Raw genomic sequence first — 15,767 nt, forward strand, 5'->3', positions numbered from 1 at the left:
TTTCTTTCTTCTTTTTCTTTCTTTCTTTCTTCTTTTTCTTTCTTTCTTTCTTCCTTTCTTCCTTTCTTTCCTTTCTTTCCTTTCTTTTTAGGATTATTTATTTATTTGAGAGAGAGCATGAGAAGGGGGAGGGTCAGAGGGAGAAGCAGACTCCCTGCCGAGCAGGGAGCCCGATGTGGGGCTCCATGCAGGGCTCGATCCTGGGACTCCAGGATCATGATCTGAGCTGAAGGCAGTCGCTTAACCAACTGAGCCACCCAGGCGCCCCAGAGCTTTCTTTCAAGCCAAAGCCATATCTTATAGCTCAAATGACACCTCTTCCTTCATTTCTCTACCATACCCACCCGTACTTTTTTAGAAAAACAGCTTTATTGTGTTATAACTGGCATACAATAAACAATAAATTGCACATGTTTAAAGTATAATTTGCTAAGTTTTGACATACATACATACCAATGAAAACATCACTATACTCAAAATAATGAACATATCCATCACCCCACCCCAGAGTTTCCTAGTACCACTTCATAATTCTTCTCTCTGCCCCCTTCGCCAATGTCCTCCTTTGCCCCCATCCCTGCCCTCAGTCAACTGCTGGTTTGCTTTATGACATTAGAGATAGTTTGCATTTTCTAAAGTTTTATGTAAATGGAGTCGTACAGTGTATTGTTTGTGTCTGGCTTCTTTCACTCAAATCCCCCCCTTTTTTTTTAAAGAGTATTTGTTTATTTCAGAGATACAGAGGGAGAGCATGAGCAGTGAAAGGGGCAGAGGGAGAAGCAGACTCCCACTAAGCGGGGAACCCGGATGCAGGACCCGATCCCAGGATCCTGGGATCATGACCTGAGCTGAAGGCAGACGCTTAACTGACTGAGCCACCCCGGCGCCCCATTCACTTGTTGATGGATGGTTGTTTTCAGTCCTTCCACTTTTTAATGCACTCCAATTTTGTGCCGTGATAGTTCCACAGATGAACATGATAAACTTTTTGCCTTCAGTTGGGAAGGAACTCAGATGGGGCATGAGACCTATACAGAGATACCTATTCTATTCAAGTGGGAGAAAGTGTAAGCCCTCTCCTAGGCTTACACGTCTCGAATCCCTTCCATGTTCTGCTGCTAGAGTAACCTTCCAAGCACAGGTCTGACCTCATCACCCACCTGCTCATAAACCTCCAGTGGCCTGTCTCACTGCCTCAGTTTGGCCTTCAAAAGAAAAAAAAGAAATAATACAAAAAATGTAAAACTTAATCAGCAATTTTTATACCATATTTGGCTTTGCAGTGTGGTCTGGGGGAGCCCTGCTAACATAGCTCACAACATGGCTAATCAGAAATTCTGGCACAGAGAGTAAGCCTGAGGGCCAGCCCTGTTCAGGTCTCAGTTAAGTGATCCTTAACTGGGAGACTGTCCCCGTGCCTGGGGAGACTAGGTTTAATCATTCACATGGGTGATGGAAAATCTGTATCTACTAATTTTGTAAATGTTTTAAGTATCTATTTGATATTATTAAGTTCTATAAGAAAGGCTTTCTAGGACCATTCCTCTTCTGTGACTCCTAAGCATTGCTAGGTATGATATCATTACTTCATTTTTTCATTCAATAATTTGTTGAGTATCTGTTAGATATCAGGCAATCTGCTGGGCAGTGAAGATACGAGGTTCAACAGAACAGAGTGGCTTCTGACTTCCTGGACTTTTAGTAGCTAGGAGGGAAGTCAGATACTAAAGCAGTGACCATAATAAAGTGTGACAAGTGTTAAGATGGGCTAAGTGCCGACACAAAAAGTGGAATGGAGGGAGGCCTAACTTGACATTGGTGTGGGTGAGGAAGGCCTCTGGGAAAAGGGGACTTTAGGACGAGACCTGAGTCCTGGAGGAAAGCAAAAGACAGCAGCCCAGAGAGGTAGAAGGACCTGCAAGAAGTCTAGTCTGGGTGGTGTTTAGAGGGCAAGGAGGAGAGTGCAGTAACATGAGGTGACACTGGTAGGCAGAGCCAGACCTTGCCAGATGAGACTAGACTGATGGAAACAGACTTTAGAGAACCCTATTAGCTTCTAGGCTAATGTGACTATGGAGACAGAAAGGAGCCGAATGGCATTGAAAACAGAAAAGTCAGTCTCAGAGGCCACAAGGTCTAGGTCCATTCAAGCACCTTTTGGGGCCGATGGCAACTTGATCCTCAAATGAGTATCTGATCACTGCAACAGGGCTTCCCTGAACATTGAAATGGCTGCATCAGGCCTTCTAGGCTGATACCAGCCACCACGGTGCTCAGAGGGGACCATGAGATTCCGAGGGGACTGTGAGATGCATAATTGGTCAAATGTAAAGGTTTGCTAATGCCCAGTGCTGGTTAGGGCTAGAGAAATGGGGTAGTCTTATACACTGAGATGCTCAACAGACTGAGCCACCCAGTCGTGCCTGTATTTTTAATTCTTGATAATTGAGAAATTAAAACATATACACAGAGGGCAAGGTACCCGTTATCCAACTTCATCAATTATCAAACTTAAGACTGTCCATCCTGTATCATTTTGAAGCAGATCCCAGATACCATATTATTTCATCCACAAATATTGCTTTATGTATCTCTAAAAGATAAGGACCACAATAGCAAGTCACATCAAAAATAATTAACAATATTTCCTTAATTCGTCAAATATCCAGTTGGTGTTAAAATTAACCTACATGTCACAGGTTTAAAAAATGCTTTGTTCTAATCTGAATCCAAATAAGTTCTATACATAATGATTGGTTGACATGTCTTTCAACTCTAATATGTTTGCCATTCATCTCTTTTTTTCTTGTAGCTTCTTTGTTGAAGAGACTGGGTTGTTTTTCCTGTAGAGTTTTCCAATTGGGATTTTGCTGATGGCTTCCCTGTGGTGTAGTTTATCATAATCGCCTGTCCCTCTACATTTCCTGTAGAAATAGATGGAGTAAAGGGAACAGAAGCTTGATTAGATTTAGGTTCACTTTTTCACTCCCTGACAAGACTGGTACGCAAGTGGTGCTATTTTTTTTTTCTTTCTATCAGGAGACACACAGTGTCTGATTGCTTCCCTTTTTGTGATAACATCTGTTGATGCTTAATGCTTAGATCCTTTAATTCATTAGGAGCTGCAAAATGATATTCTAACACTCCTTAATTTATTAGCTAGAATGATTCAATAAAGAGAAAGCAGTATTATTTTTAATATTAAACACTTAGAAACTACTTAAATATCTTAACAGGTGAAAAGAAAGTAATAGGGTCTCTTTTTGATGGAAATAAAAAAGGGTGCTTGTGTATTGGTGTGTATGCATGTGTACATGAATGAAACATTTTTCTGGAATTTTACATAATAAAACTAGTAAGAGTGCCTACCGATAAGGAGAAGAGTTTGGTTAGGCCAGAGGGAGGCTTTTACTTTTACTTTTTAAAAAGATTTTATTTATTTATTTGAGAGAGAGAATGAGAGAGAGAGAGCATGAGAGGGGGGAGGGTCAGAGGGAGAAGCAGACTCCCCACTGAGCAGGGAGCCCGACGTGGGACTCGATCCCAGGACTCCAGGATCATGACCTGAGCCAAAAGCAGTCACTTAACCAACTGAGCCACCCAGGTGCTCCCTTACTTTTTCTTTATGTCTTTTAATATCATTTGAATTTTTGATCAATGTATGCTTGCAATCATTGTTAGCAAAGGTTATTTGGGCAGTGAAGTTATTGGCCTTAAAGAAAAAAAAAAAAGCCCCAGTGCTGTGAGAATATTTTTGGTGAAAATAATATGTTTCAAATACCTATCCTTTTTTTTAAAAAGATTTTATTTATTTGTTTATTTGTGTGTGAGAGAGCATAAGCAAAGGGAGGAGCAGGCAGAGGGAGAAGCAGACTCCCCGCTGAGCAAGGAGCCCGATGTGGGATTCGATGTGGGACTTGGTCCCAGGACTCTGGGATCATGACCTGAGTCAAAGACAGACGCTTAACCGACTGAGCCACCCAGGCGTCCCTCAAATACCTATCCTCCTGCTGGGCACCTAGTAGACCCTCAGTTCATTTTAGTTAATTCTGAAAAACAGTGTAAAAAATCTTCAACAAGATAACCAGAACTCAATCTAGACAGCAGCAACGGATCCCAGACACCCCTGGGGTTTATGTGTCGACCTCTGGTGCAGGGAATGGGACTCTGCAGTCCCAATCTTATGAAAAATACAATCATTTAAAAAATGGTGAACAGTGGGGTGCCTGGGTGGCTCAGTTGGTTAAGCGTCTGCCTTTGGCTCAGGTCATGATCCTGGAGTCCTGGGGTTGAGCCCCACGTCGGGCTCCCTGCTCAGCAGGGAGCCTGCTTCTCCCTCTCCTTCTGCCCATGCCCCTGCTTGTGCATACTTGCTCTGTCAAATAAATAAATAAAATCTTAAAAAAAAAAAAAAGAAAGCAATATGCCTTTAAAAAAATTGTGGGGACGCCTGGGTGGCTCAGTTGGTTAAGCGACTGCCTTCGGCTCAGGTCATGATCCTGGAGTCCTGGGATCGAGTCCTGCATCGGGCTCCCTGAGAGCCTGCTTCTCCCTCTGACCCTCCCCCCTCTCATGTGCGCTCTCTCTCTCAGTCTCTCTCTCTCAAATAAATAAAATCTTAAAAAAAAAATTGTGAACATAAACTTTAAAAGAGTTATGCTCTGGGTCACTCTTGCTGTCGCCTTGAGGTGAATTAAGGCCAAGGATTTTGAAACTGGAATGGAGGCCAGTTGGAAAAGCTGTACCAAAGGGGCAGAAGGGAGGCGACACCAAGCTGATTATTATTTCCCTGACTTTAAATTATATATTTTTACATGTATGACAGTCTCAAGAGATCAAGCTTAAATAAATAGCCTTTGTCACCCACCCCCCCCAAAAAAAGAGTTACTCTCTGAAGTGATTTTCCTGATTAGTCAACCTTGCTGATGAGGTCTCGGTGAGAGATTTGATCCTCAGTCAGACCAGGAGAGCCAGTCAGGCACTTCAAGGAGGACTCGGTCATGGAGGGGTGTGAAATTAGGAGAAGAGAGTATGAAGAGCTGGTCCTGGACAGTTGGTGTGGGTTACTGGGCAAGTCAAGAGCAATATTTGGGGAAGGTGATTCTGCCCTTCTTACCTTTATTCTGACTGAGACATGCAGGATAAATTGATGCTCCTAAACTTTACTCATATTTTTCTAAAATTTGCACATTACACATAATCTGAGGATCTATTACTATATTTGCTATATACATTTAGTAGAAACATTGCCCCCATTTATTTGTTATTCCTTTGTATGTTCATTCTTTACTCCCTTGCAGACAGTCGTTCTAATTTTCCTTCTCTGTGTTCTTGCAAAAAGTGTATTGCTTTCTAGGCATTAAAAAATACTTATCCTTGCATACTATATATTGCATTTATATGGCAAGATGGGAGGTGGTTGGGAAGACACTGGGAAGTTCTTTGAGATGACTAAACAGATCTGCATCTCGATTGTGGTGGTGGTTACGCAAGTTTGTACATGGACTAAAGTTGCATAGAATTACACGCACACGTGGACATGAATGCAGGTTTAAAAACTTGTGAGCAGTAATTAAGGCCTGTAAATTAGTTAATAATGTACCAATGTCAATTTCCTGGTTTTGATATTGTATTACAGATAATATAACTTGTCACCATTGGGAGAAGCTGAGTGAAGAGTACTCTTTGTACTATTTTGGCAACTTCCTTATTCTATTATTATTATTATTCTATAGATATATTATTCTATATCTATTCTATTATTCTATTATTATTATTTCAAAACAAAAACTAAAGAGCTGCAGAACGTGCTTTACTACTAACTAAATAGATGCCAAGGTAAACTAGAATGCATATATATTTTTCTATTGCTTATGTATTCTTCCTTGGTGCCAGATGATGTTTTAAAAACTTTACATGGATGGGCGCCCGAGTGGCTCAGCCGTTAAGCGTCTGCCTTCGGCTCAGGTCATGATCCCAGGGTCCTGGGATCGAGCCCCGCATCGAGCCCCGCATCGAGCCCCGCATCGAGCCCCGCATCGGGCTCCCTGCTCCGCAGGAAGCCTGCTTCTCCCTCTCCCCCTCCCGCTGCTTGTGTTCCTGCTCTTGCTGTGTCTCTCTCTGTCAAATAAATAAAATCTTAAAAAAAAAAAAAAAAAAAGAAAAAGAAAACCACACACACACACAAAACTTTACATGGATTAACTCAGTTTATCCTCCTAAGCATCATTATTTCCATTGTACAGATGTGGAGATGGAATCACAGAGAGGTTAAGTAACATGGTTCAGTCATATGGTTGGGAAGTGGCTAAGCCAGGATTAAAAGCCAGAGTCTCCTTTCAGACATTATACTGTACTACCAATGTCAAAGAAGCAAAATATTGATGCAGCACTTATAGCACTAATGTTTCTAACAATATTAGAAATAACCAAAAATGTAGGAATGCTGAAATAAAGTATAGCAACTCTAAGAAAAAAAAAATCCTATCTTAATCAAGCCACAACTACCACTTAGTCTAACAAATGAGGTTTTTTGACTAGTTTTCAAAGAGGGAGAATGCATACCAAAGAAACTGTGATGTGTCTTACCAAACAAAGGAAAAAATAGTTAATGTAGGTTGTGGGGAAGCCTGGAGTGTAGAGTTTTGATGGGCTTAAAGCAAAGCAGGGCTGTGTGAAAGGATGGACATCAGAATTAGGCTTTGAAGTACGTCCAGGATCCTGTTTCCTTGGAAACCACAAAGTTAAGATAAAGGTGGAGTGTTGTGTTTAGAAACCTCTCATTGTAGTTTTGTACCTGGGTTGGAGATCAAGGCTGATTCTCAGTGTCAAAGTGATTTGGGTCCTCTTGGCAGGAGGGGGATATTTCATTCTTGCTGATGTGCTTTCAAACAGTGAAGGTTCTGGTCGTCTGTGATTTTTAGAATACGTTTCTCAGTGAATAAGAGAAGCAGTGGTCACTCAAAGAAGGGCTCATGACTCTATTAGCTGCAGCGTGTGCTTGGGAGAGATGTTGTCTGCTAATTCTTTGGCTAGCTGTATCTCTGTTCTCTCAGCCTGATGAATAGCAGAACATGTTTTTACTTTCTCAGTTCTAGTTAATTTCTACTTTCTGAGAATGTACTTAAGTGGGATCCTGTTTTATATCATATTCTATGTTTTACTTTCCCCCTTCTCTAACTTTATTTTAAAAATTGGCCTTTCCTGCTCAACTCCCACAAAGCTCAACCCGCACCTCTGCTATCCGTGTTGTGATGTGAACATTCAATGTGTTGATTGAACTGCTGCATTTAAACTTCACAAAGAGCCAACATCACACTTTATCTCCTCACTCTCAGTAACAAACACCCAGGTTTGCTCCATTTGCCCATCACAAAAAATGCTGCAAGGAACATCGCTGTACATTTCTCTTATGGACCTATATAAAAATATCTTTTGGAAAAAAATCCAGGAACACAACTCTGGTTATTAGGATCTGTTCATTCTTTTTTTTTTTTTTTAAGACTTTATTTATTGATTTTAGAGAGAGAAGGTGAGCGAGTGAGCGGGGGAAGGGCAGAGGGAGAGGGAGAGAGTCCCAAGCAGACTCCCCACTGAGCGCCGAGCCCATTGCAGGCTCAGTCTCACCACCTTGAGATCCTGACCTGACCCCAAATCAAGAGTCGGACACCTAACTGACTGAGCCACTGAGGCGCCCCGGATCTGTTTATTCTTAATTGAAGCGCACCAGGCTGCCCTCCAGAATAGTCATTCCAGACTTCCAACACCGAGGCATCAGCACTCCTCTGAGCCCACTTCCAGGCCACCCCTTGGGTCATCCAGCTTTCTGAGGTTTTCCACTCTCTCTGGTGTTCAGTGATATCTCATTGTTTTCATTTTTGTTTCTTTGATTGTTAATGAGTTCAAGCGTCTTTACATGAGTTTGATAGCTTTTGTGTTTGTTCTGTATATTGCCTATTCATATCCTTTGTTCCAACATTGTTTATAGAATAAAACCTAGCCCCTCCCTAGTTTGGCATTGAGTCCTTGGTACTAAAAGCTCACCTTTTCTTTTTCCAAGATTTTTTTTTTTTTAATTAATTTCTACGTCCAACATGGGGCTCAAACTCAGAACCCTGAAATCAAGAGTCACATGCTCATGGGTGCCTGGGTGGTTCGGTCAGTTAAGCAGCCAACTTGATTTTGGCTCAGGTCATGATCTCAGGGTTCTGGGATGGAGCCCCATGTGGGGCTCTGTGCTCAGAGCGCAGTCTGCTTCAGGATTCCATCTCTCCCTCTGCTCCTCCTCCCCCTGCTTTCTCTTTCTGTCTCTCTCTCTCTCTAATAAATAACTAAATCCTAAAAAATAAAGATCCTGTCGCATGCTCCACTGACTGAGCCAGCCAGGTGCCCCTGAAAGCTCCCTTTTCATCACCGCCCTTTGCCCAGGCTACACGTGGCCCCACAGCAGCTGTCCCATCTTTGTTTTGACAGTCTCTTCTGCCTAGATTATACCACCTTCCCCTCGCCCCCAATCTAAACATGTTTCAAATCCTAAATATTCTTTAGAACCCAGCACAAACTAGCACCACCCTTATTTGCTCAACTGGAATGACCCTTTCCCTCTAGCTCCCACAGAGCTCAACCTGCATTTCCCTTTGTCTTCTGCCACAGGAGGCCTTCCGCCCTAGTGACTGAGGTGGGTATCACCTCCTTACAAAGACAGGCGTAAGTTATGTGCAAGCACAGAGAGATTCAGGGGGCATGTTCGGAGAAATATTAAGACTTTAAAAGTAAGTAAGATGATGTTTACTTTATTCTTTGTAGTTTCCTCTAACCAGTGTTTTCCTAACTATACGTTGTAACCCTTTTAGTGGGTTATGAAGTCGATTTACTTGATAGAGATCACCTTTTTACTTTTCCCTTTTTTAAGAAGCATAAAATAGAGTATATCACAAATAGTATCATTTTGTGAAACTTGTTGCAATTTCTATTCTTATGTGAATGTGACTAGAAGGCAATGGAAAATGTATTTCTTACTGTGGGTTGAGGTCAAGAGAGGTTTGTTCTACTATACTGAAGGGTCACAGAACGTATTCCCCCAATATATGCCACTTTGGCATATCGACTATTCTGAGCTGTAGGCACTTGAAAAACAGGAAGGACAGACTTTCTCTGACCACCCCCCACCCCCCACTTGCCTAAAGGCAGATCCTCCAAAAGGAACTCAGTTGTCATAAATCTCTTCCCTGGGAATTTCATCCAGCAGGGAAGATTGCCCCTTATCACAGGAGAAGTGGACCCCACAGCCAGACAGACTTTGTCAGAAACTATCATACCTCCCATGTATTCTTCTAAGGGCCTGTTCATCTTTCCTAAAAGGCATTTACTCTCCACTAAGAGGCCTCCAGGCCCCCTCCCCTTTCACTATTAAGATGGTATTTAAGTCTGAATTTCAAGCCACCTTGGGGAGTTACTTATTTTTTCCTGGGCATCTCCCATGTATCCATGAGGTATGCATGTTAATAAACTTCTATTTGATTTTCTCTTGTTAATCTGTCTTTTATTATAGGAGTCTCAGCTAAGAATTCAGAAGGGTAGAGGGAAAATTATTTTCTCTCCCCTACAGTACAAATATTGATATTATTTGTATCTATGTGTGCATCACTTTCCCCTGAGATCCTGAACCTAATACAAAAGAAAAGTAAAACATAAAACCTCGGCTCAAATTCCATCCTGGTCACTTTTTAGCTGGATGATCCATATCCCCAGGGGTCTCATCTTCACCAGAAATTTCCCTATCTGTAAAACAGGAGTGAAAAGCCCTACTTCCTTCCCAGGGTTCTTGTGGAATCAAATGAGAGGACATAAGAGAAAGGCTTTTGTAATTCATGAAACACCCAGGAACCCAAGTATACTTATTTTCTGGGTGACAATATAGAAGAGTCTCTAACTGCTACTCATCTAGAGATTATATAATGTACCAATTGTTTCCTGTGTGTTAGTCTTTCTGCATCATGATTGTGAGTTTCCCAAGGTAAAGATCTAGGACTTGTATCATTAGTGTTTATCATAATGAAATGACTAATAATTATTAATGTATTGCCATGTTGAGATTCTGCCCTAAGTACTTTGCTTGGACTGTATTTATCTCATTTTATCCCTATGGTAATCCTATGAGGCATATACATTTGCTGTCACGGTTTTAGTTATTCAAACTGCAACACTGAGCCCTTAATCTAGTTCCATGTCTTTTTCTCTTCCAGTTTTTCCCAGACAAGTGAATCGGGAATAGTTGCCTAGTTGCCCAGACAGTTCAGGCCTTCTCCTGGTTACTGCAGGTATCTAGCCAAGGGCCACAGGACTCTCTGTGTACTGCTCTGAAGCCTGGAGTTCCCTAAGTGGAGACACAAAGTCCCTTCTGACCCCCACACTGTTTGGACACAAGTAGTAAAAACGCAATCTGTTCCTCTTGGTTTATACTCAGGTATAACTGACAGACAGAAGGGCCTTTTGGAGATGGAGAGTGCAGGGGTACCTAGAGACGGAAACTCATGGGAAGTCTGGGCCTGCTTCCAGAAGGGCCTCCTAAGAGGCTCCGAGCTCAGCATCCGCAAAAGTCATGTCTACCTGGAAGCTCAGAATATGACCTTATTTAGAAATAGGGTCTTTGCAGATGTAATTAAGGATCTTCAGATGAAATCCTGCTGGATTTAGGGTGAGATAAGAGAAAGGAGTGGGAAAGTTGGACACGGAGACATGGGGAAGAAGGCCATGTGAAGACACAGGCAGAGATTGGAGTTTTACTGCTGGAAGCCAAGGAAAGCCAGGAGCCACTAGAAGCTGAAAGAGGCAAGGAAGTATTCTCCCCTAGAAGCTTTGGAGAAAGCATGGCCCTGCTGATACTTTGATTTCAGACTAGTCTCTAGAACTGTGAGAGAATAAATTTCAGTTGTTTTCAGCTCCCAAGTTTGTGGTAATCTGTTATGGCAGCCCTCGGGCACTAACACAGGGTTCTAGCAGCAGTTTGGGTGTGAGCTGTTCCCAGAACAGGAAGAGTTTGCCGCTGCTGCCAGCCCACAGTGAGGCCAGTCGGGGTTCTTCCTGCCCTGCCATGGCCTCAAGTAGCCCCACAGAGGTCCAGGGCTGAGGGAGGTCAACCACCATCTAGGGGTGCTCAGTGCCACTTGTGAAGATGGAGATGCTCCGAGGAGCCTCTGAGGAGGCTGGGGAGACGCATGAAGGGGCCAGTCTGCTCACTGTGGAACACCTCTCCCATTCCCGATCCCTTTTTCCCCTTGGCCATCTTCCTTCCCTCCCCTCCCCTTTCCTCCAAGTATACTTCCTACTCTGCTCCTCATCACACTTTACTCTCCCTCCCCGCCAAATTAGAAGAACTTGGTGTCTTTCATGAATGAAAGGATGGTGTACTTCCTAATGCTGCTTTACAAATTACCCCAAATTTAGAGGCTTAAAACAACACAAATTTAGGGGCACCTGGGTGGCTCAGTCGTTAAGTGTCTGCCTTAGGCTCAGGTCATGATCCCAGGGTTCCTGCTCGGCAGGAAGCCTGCTTCTCCCTCTCCCACTCCCCCTGCTTGTGTTCCCTCTCTTGCTGTGTCTCTCTCTGCCAAATAAATAAATAAAATCTTAAAAAAAAAAAGAAAAAAAACAAAACACAAATTTATTCTCTTACAGTTCTCGAGGTCAGGAGCTCAAAATGAATCTTAGGGGGCTATAGTCAGTGTCAGGACTGATTCCTTCTGGAGGCTCCAGAGGGAGAATCCGCTCCTGTCTCTTCTAGCTTCTAGAGGCATTTCTTGGCTCCTGGCCTCAGCATCTAATGTCTGCTTCTGTCATTACATTGTCTTCTCCCCGTGAGGCCTCTTGCCTCTTTCTAATAAGGTCTGTCATGATGATATTTAGGGCCCACCCAGATAATACAGGATAGTCTCCCCACCTCCAGGTCCTGAATTTAGTCACACCTGCGAAGTCCCTTTTGCCAGTTAAGGTCACAGATTCTCAGGTTGCAGGGATCAGGATGTGGACATCTTGGTGGGAGACTATTTAGTCTACCCACAAATGTGTACCCCTCCCTAAAGCATCTCCCTTGAAGCACTGATCCCATTGAGGAGATTGGTAGTGGTGAACTTCTGCCTTTAGCTAAGGTCACCAGAACCTGGCTAATGGTGGCCTTTAGCCATTTGTGGACAAGGGTTGCAGCTCAGGGCAGCTACCTTCTACCTTCTTCTGGGACCAACCTGCAGGAAGTTCCTTCCAGGGTGCAGGCTAGACCTGCTTCTGACCTGCAAATTCCTGAGAGTTCCCTGAGAGGTAGGGAGGGAGGGCGTAGATACTGGGTACTATGTCCTTTTGAGTAAGGATTCAGAGGCTAAGGTCTTTAGGTCCCTCATCAGGCATTTCCTGACCATCGAGGCAGTCAGGATGCTGACTTACAGAGATGAATAGGACAAAACGCCCCGTCCTGACAGAACTCAGAGTCTGATGGGGGAACTGGGAGGATAAATTAAACCTGGAGGAACTGTTAAAACCAGAAGAGAGTATATGCTTGCTAGAACCTGGGGAAAGTGCAGTTGGTCTGAGAAGGAGGAGCAGGGGTTGTGGGGCGGGGGGCACATGAGGAAAGCTTCAAAGGGCTGAATTGTACAGACTAAACAGTAGGTCCACAAAGGAGGCGAACATATCTGGACAGAAGAAAGGGTTATGCCAAGTCATGGGAGGAATTGCGAATTGCAGACATTGGGTCGGGCAAGAACAAACCAGTGCAGATAGGGGAATGGCTGATGAACATCTAATGAAAAGCCAGGGAAGGTTTGCGATTTAGGAACTGTAAGGGTATTTACCTTTATAAATCTGTTTCGACTTTTCTGAATAGCTAATAATTGTATTAAGTTGTTTTCTATTGTTTATTTTGGATCAGACTTGTGCTGGTCACTTTATGGGAATTGTTTCCTTAAATGTCTCCAGATACCACCACCAGGCAGGTACTGGTATCCCCATTTTACAGATGAGGAACTGAGGCCTGGGAAGATTACGCATCTTGCCACAGTGTCATAGTAACAGGCAGAGCCAGGACTCAGACTCAAGTCTGTGGCCTTGCACGTAGCCTCTGCTTCTTCGTACTGATCACGACACATGGGCATGCATTTCATGTGGAGGATAATAGGGCGGAGGAGATGGAAAGAGTGTAAAGCTCAACTCTGGCACAGGGTAGAAATTTTTTCCCTCTTGATAGTGGTGGAGCCAGGTGGCCTATGGGTAAGCAGGTAGAAATGAGTCCGCTGAAGCAGCGAGGCCCTCAATCCTGTGCATCATGAACTTCCTGTTGCCTCCCCTCTCAGCTTCCAATATGTGCTCTTTGCTTGGTGTTTTCGACTTCAGAATGTGAACTTTGGAGTCCCAGCACCTTGGTCGGAGCCCCTGACCATGGCACTCACTAGCTGGGAGAGCTGAGGCAAAACACTTTAGGCTTCCTAGTCTGTAAAATGATGATAAAACCCCCACCTGCCTTGCAGGATGGTCATGGTGATTAAAAGAGATGAAGTAAAACGCTTAGTCAGAAGTGACTGAACTTGACGAACACAAGTGGTTGTCATCATTTCTGAATGGCATGCGTAGTATGGCCCTGCTGCTACCACGTTTGCCCCCTTGGGCAAATGCTGTCCTGGTGGTCCTGTCGGGCTCCAGCTATCCTTGCTTCTTGGCGTTCCCTTCCTCTCCTAGCCCCATCCCTGCTCCGGCTGCCTCAGTGCTCTTCTCCTCTCCCGGACCCCGGCTAGATCTCACCAAATTCCCCGTCTTCTGTCAGTCCTTATTGCCTTATCCTTCTGCTAAGGGCTTCCCCCAGAGTATCTCCAGCTGAGCCCCTTCACTGAATAGATTAATATTCTTAACTCCCGGTGAATGTGTCCCTCTAGATGGTTAATGGGATCTTCAACATCAATGTCTTCTTGGTTCCAAAAGCAGTTTGTTCTCCTTGATTTCTTCACCGTAGTGAATTTTTCCATCATCTCCCAGTTCCTCAGATCAAGGAGAAGCTCCTTCCTCTCTCCCATTCTCCAAATGCCTACATCACCAAATCTTACCAAATTTACCCTTCTACAATTCCCTCCAATCCATCAATTCATCTCTGTCTTCTCCTAGTCACTGCCATAGCTGAGGCCACCACTAGTTCTGATTAAAGGACCCAAAGTCCAATTAACAATACCAGTCCCGGGGCACCTGTGTGATGCAGTTGGTTAAGCATCAGACTCTTGGTTTTGTCTCAGGTCATGATCTCAGGGTCGTGAGACTGAGCCCTTTGTTGGGCTCTGTGCTCAGCATGGAGTCTGGGAGTTTCTCCCTCTGTCTCTCTGTCCCATGAGAGCACACACCCGCTCTCTCTCTCTTTCTCTCTAAAATAAATAAATAAAATTTAAAAACAAAAACAAACCCAATACCAGTTCCATGGCAGACTTTTCCAGGAACCAGGTTGGACATGATAAGACTTTTGTTTGTTTCTTTTCCTTCAAATTTTACGATGAGACTTTTGAAGAGCACATGAATTACTTTTTGTCTTTCTTTTCTTTATGACTACTTTGAAGGTGGGTACATACCTAAAGCAGATTTTGATACTGACATAAAAAAATTTTGGTACTACCTCACCCTAGTTTCTCAAACCAACAAAGTCATTCCAAAGTTTCCTAAGAAGTTTGGATTTCACAGAAGAGTAGCAGGAATGTCAACTCTGTCCTACTACCAAACAGGTGTCAAAGTTGTCACTAAAATGCCTGTGGTAGTTTGGGAAGCCCTTGAAGGCACCGGACAATTCCTTATAGTCCTCCCCGAACATGCTCACAGTGAGAATCAGATTTTGTTGCCCTAACCCTGTGGGGCAAATCTCCAAGATGGCTGCTGAGGTAAGGCAGCAATGTCCTGCCAAGACCTGACCCTCTGCTGCATGAGAAAGATTGAGTTAATAGGCCTCACTTCCTCAGAAAGTGAGTTTGCATACATCTGTTTGCACTGCTTGTGGTTTGCTGACCCTATGTGAGGGTAGGGGGCTCAGTCAGGCTGAGGAGAGAACCCTTCCTTTGTCAAGACCCAGACCTGCCAGTTGTGTCTCACCTTTGACAAGGGAACCAGTTAAGACCAACCAGGGAGGGCCTCCACTGTCCAATACCAGTAAGGGACCAGGCCCCAATTCCCCAGTGCTCTTCCTCTTCTGCTTTCATTCACTGTTTTCCTTCCACACCCTGCAATCTTTGAGTTTGGTGAGTGAGCACTCCACTGTTGTGGTGAGAGGAAGAGAAGTGGGTAGAAATGTGAGGAGAGAGGTGAAGGCAGATCCTAGCCATTCCCACTAAGCTAGGCCATGGCAGACACATAGGCTGCCATCCAATCTCAGGGCCACGGGCAGGTCTTGGATATCTTTGGTATTTTAGGTTGTTGGTATCTTCCTTTTGAATCTGATTTAGTATCAGTTCAAGGCATATGATCCTGGGAAGGAAGGGCTCCGACATGGAAATCCGCATGCTCAGGCATCAGCTCAGCCACTAATGGCTCGGACACTCTGGAAGTAACTCTTCCTCTGAGAAGGAATTACTCTGGAAGTAACGCTTCCTCAGGTTGCACCTTTGAAAACAAATTTCAGTGGGTGAGAGGCTGGGTGCAAAGGTGTCATTCCTGCACAGCTCTAAGTCACTGCTGCTTCAGCTTCTAACTAAGTCACAGAGGATCCCATCGTGTACTGTTGGTCTGAGCAGGGAATGAGGCCCTGGGCAGGGACC

General features: G+C 43.9%; 1 long non-coding RNA gene across 1 annotated transcript in view; it reads left to right on the forward strand.

The window, feature by feature from the left end:
• The window catches only part of LOC141371726 (uncharacterized), a 17,025-nt gene extending 6,427 nt beyond the window's left edge, over positions 1–10,598 (forward strand). Inside the window, exons 3-4 of the long non-coding RNA XR_012376897.1 lie at positions 8,653–8,771; positions 10,245–10,598. This is a non-coding gene — a long non-coding RNA (uncharacterized lncRNA). The remainder of the gene's footprint in view (positions 1–8,652; positions 8,772–10,244) is intronic.
• The last annotated feature ends 5,169 nt before the right edge of the window (positions 10,599–15,767 follow it).

The sequence above is a fragment of the Callorhinus ursinus genome, unplaced genomic scaffold (genome assembly GCF_003265705.2).
Source record: "Callorhinus ursinus isolate GAN/ISIS: 27379988/994484 unplaced genomic scaffold, GSC_fseal_2.0 scaffold90, whole genome shotgun sequence".
NCBI classification, from domain to species: Eukaryota; Metazoa; Chordata; class Mammalia; order Carnivora; family Otariidae; genus Callorhinus; species Callorhinus ursinus.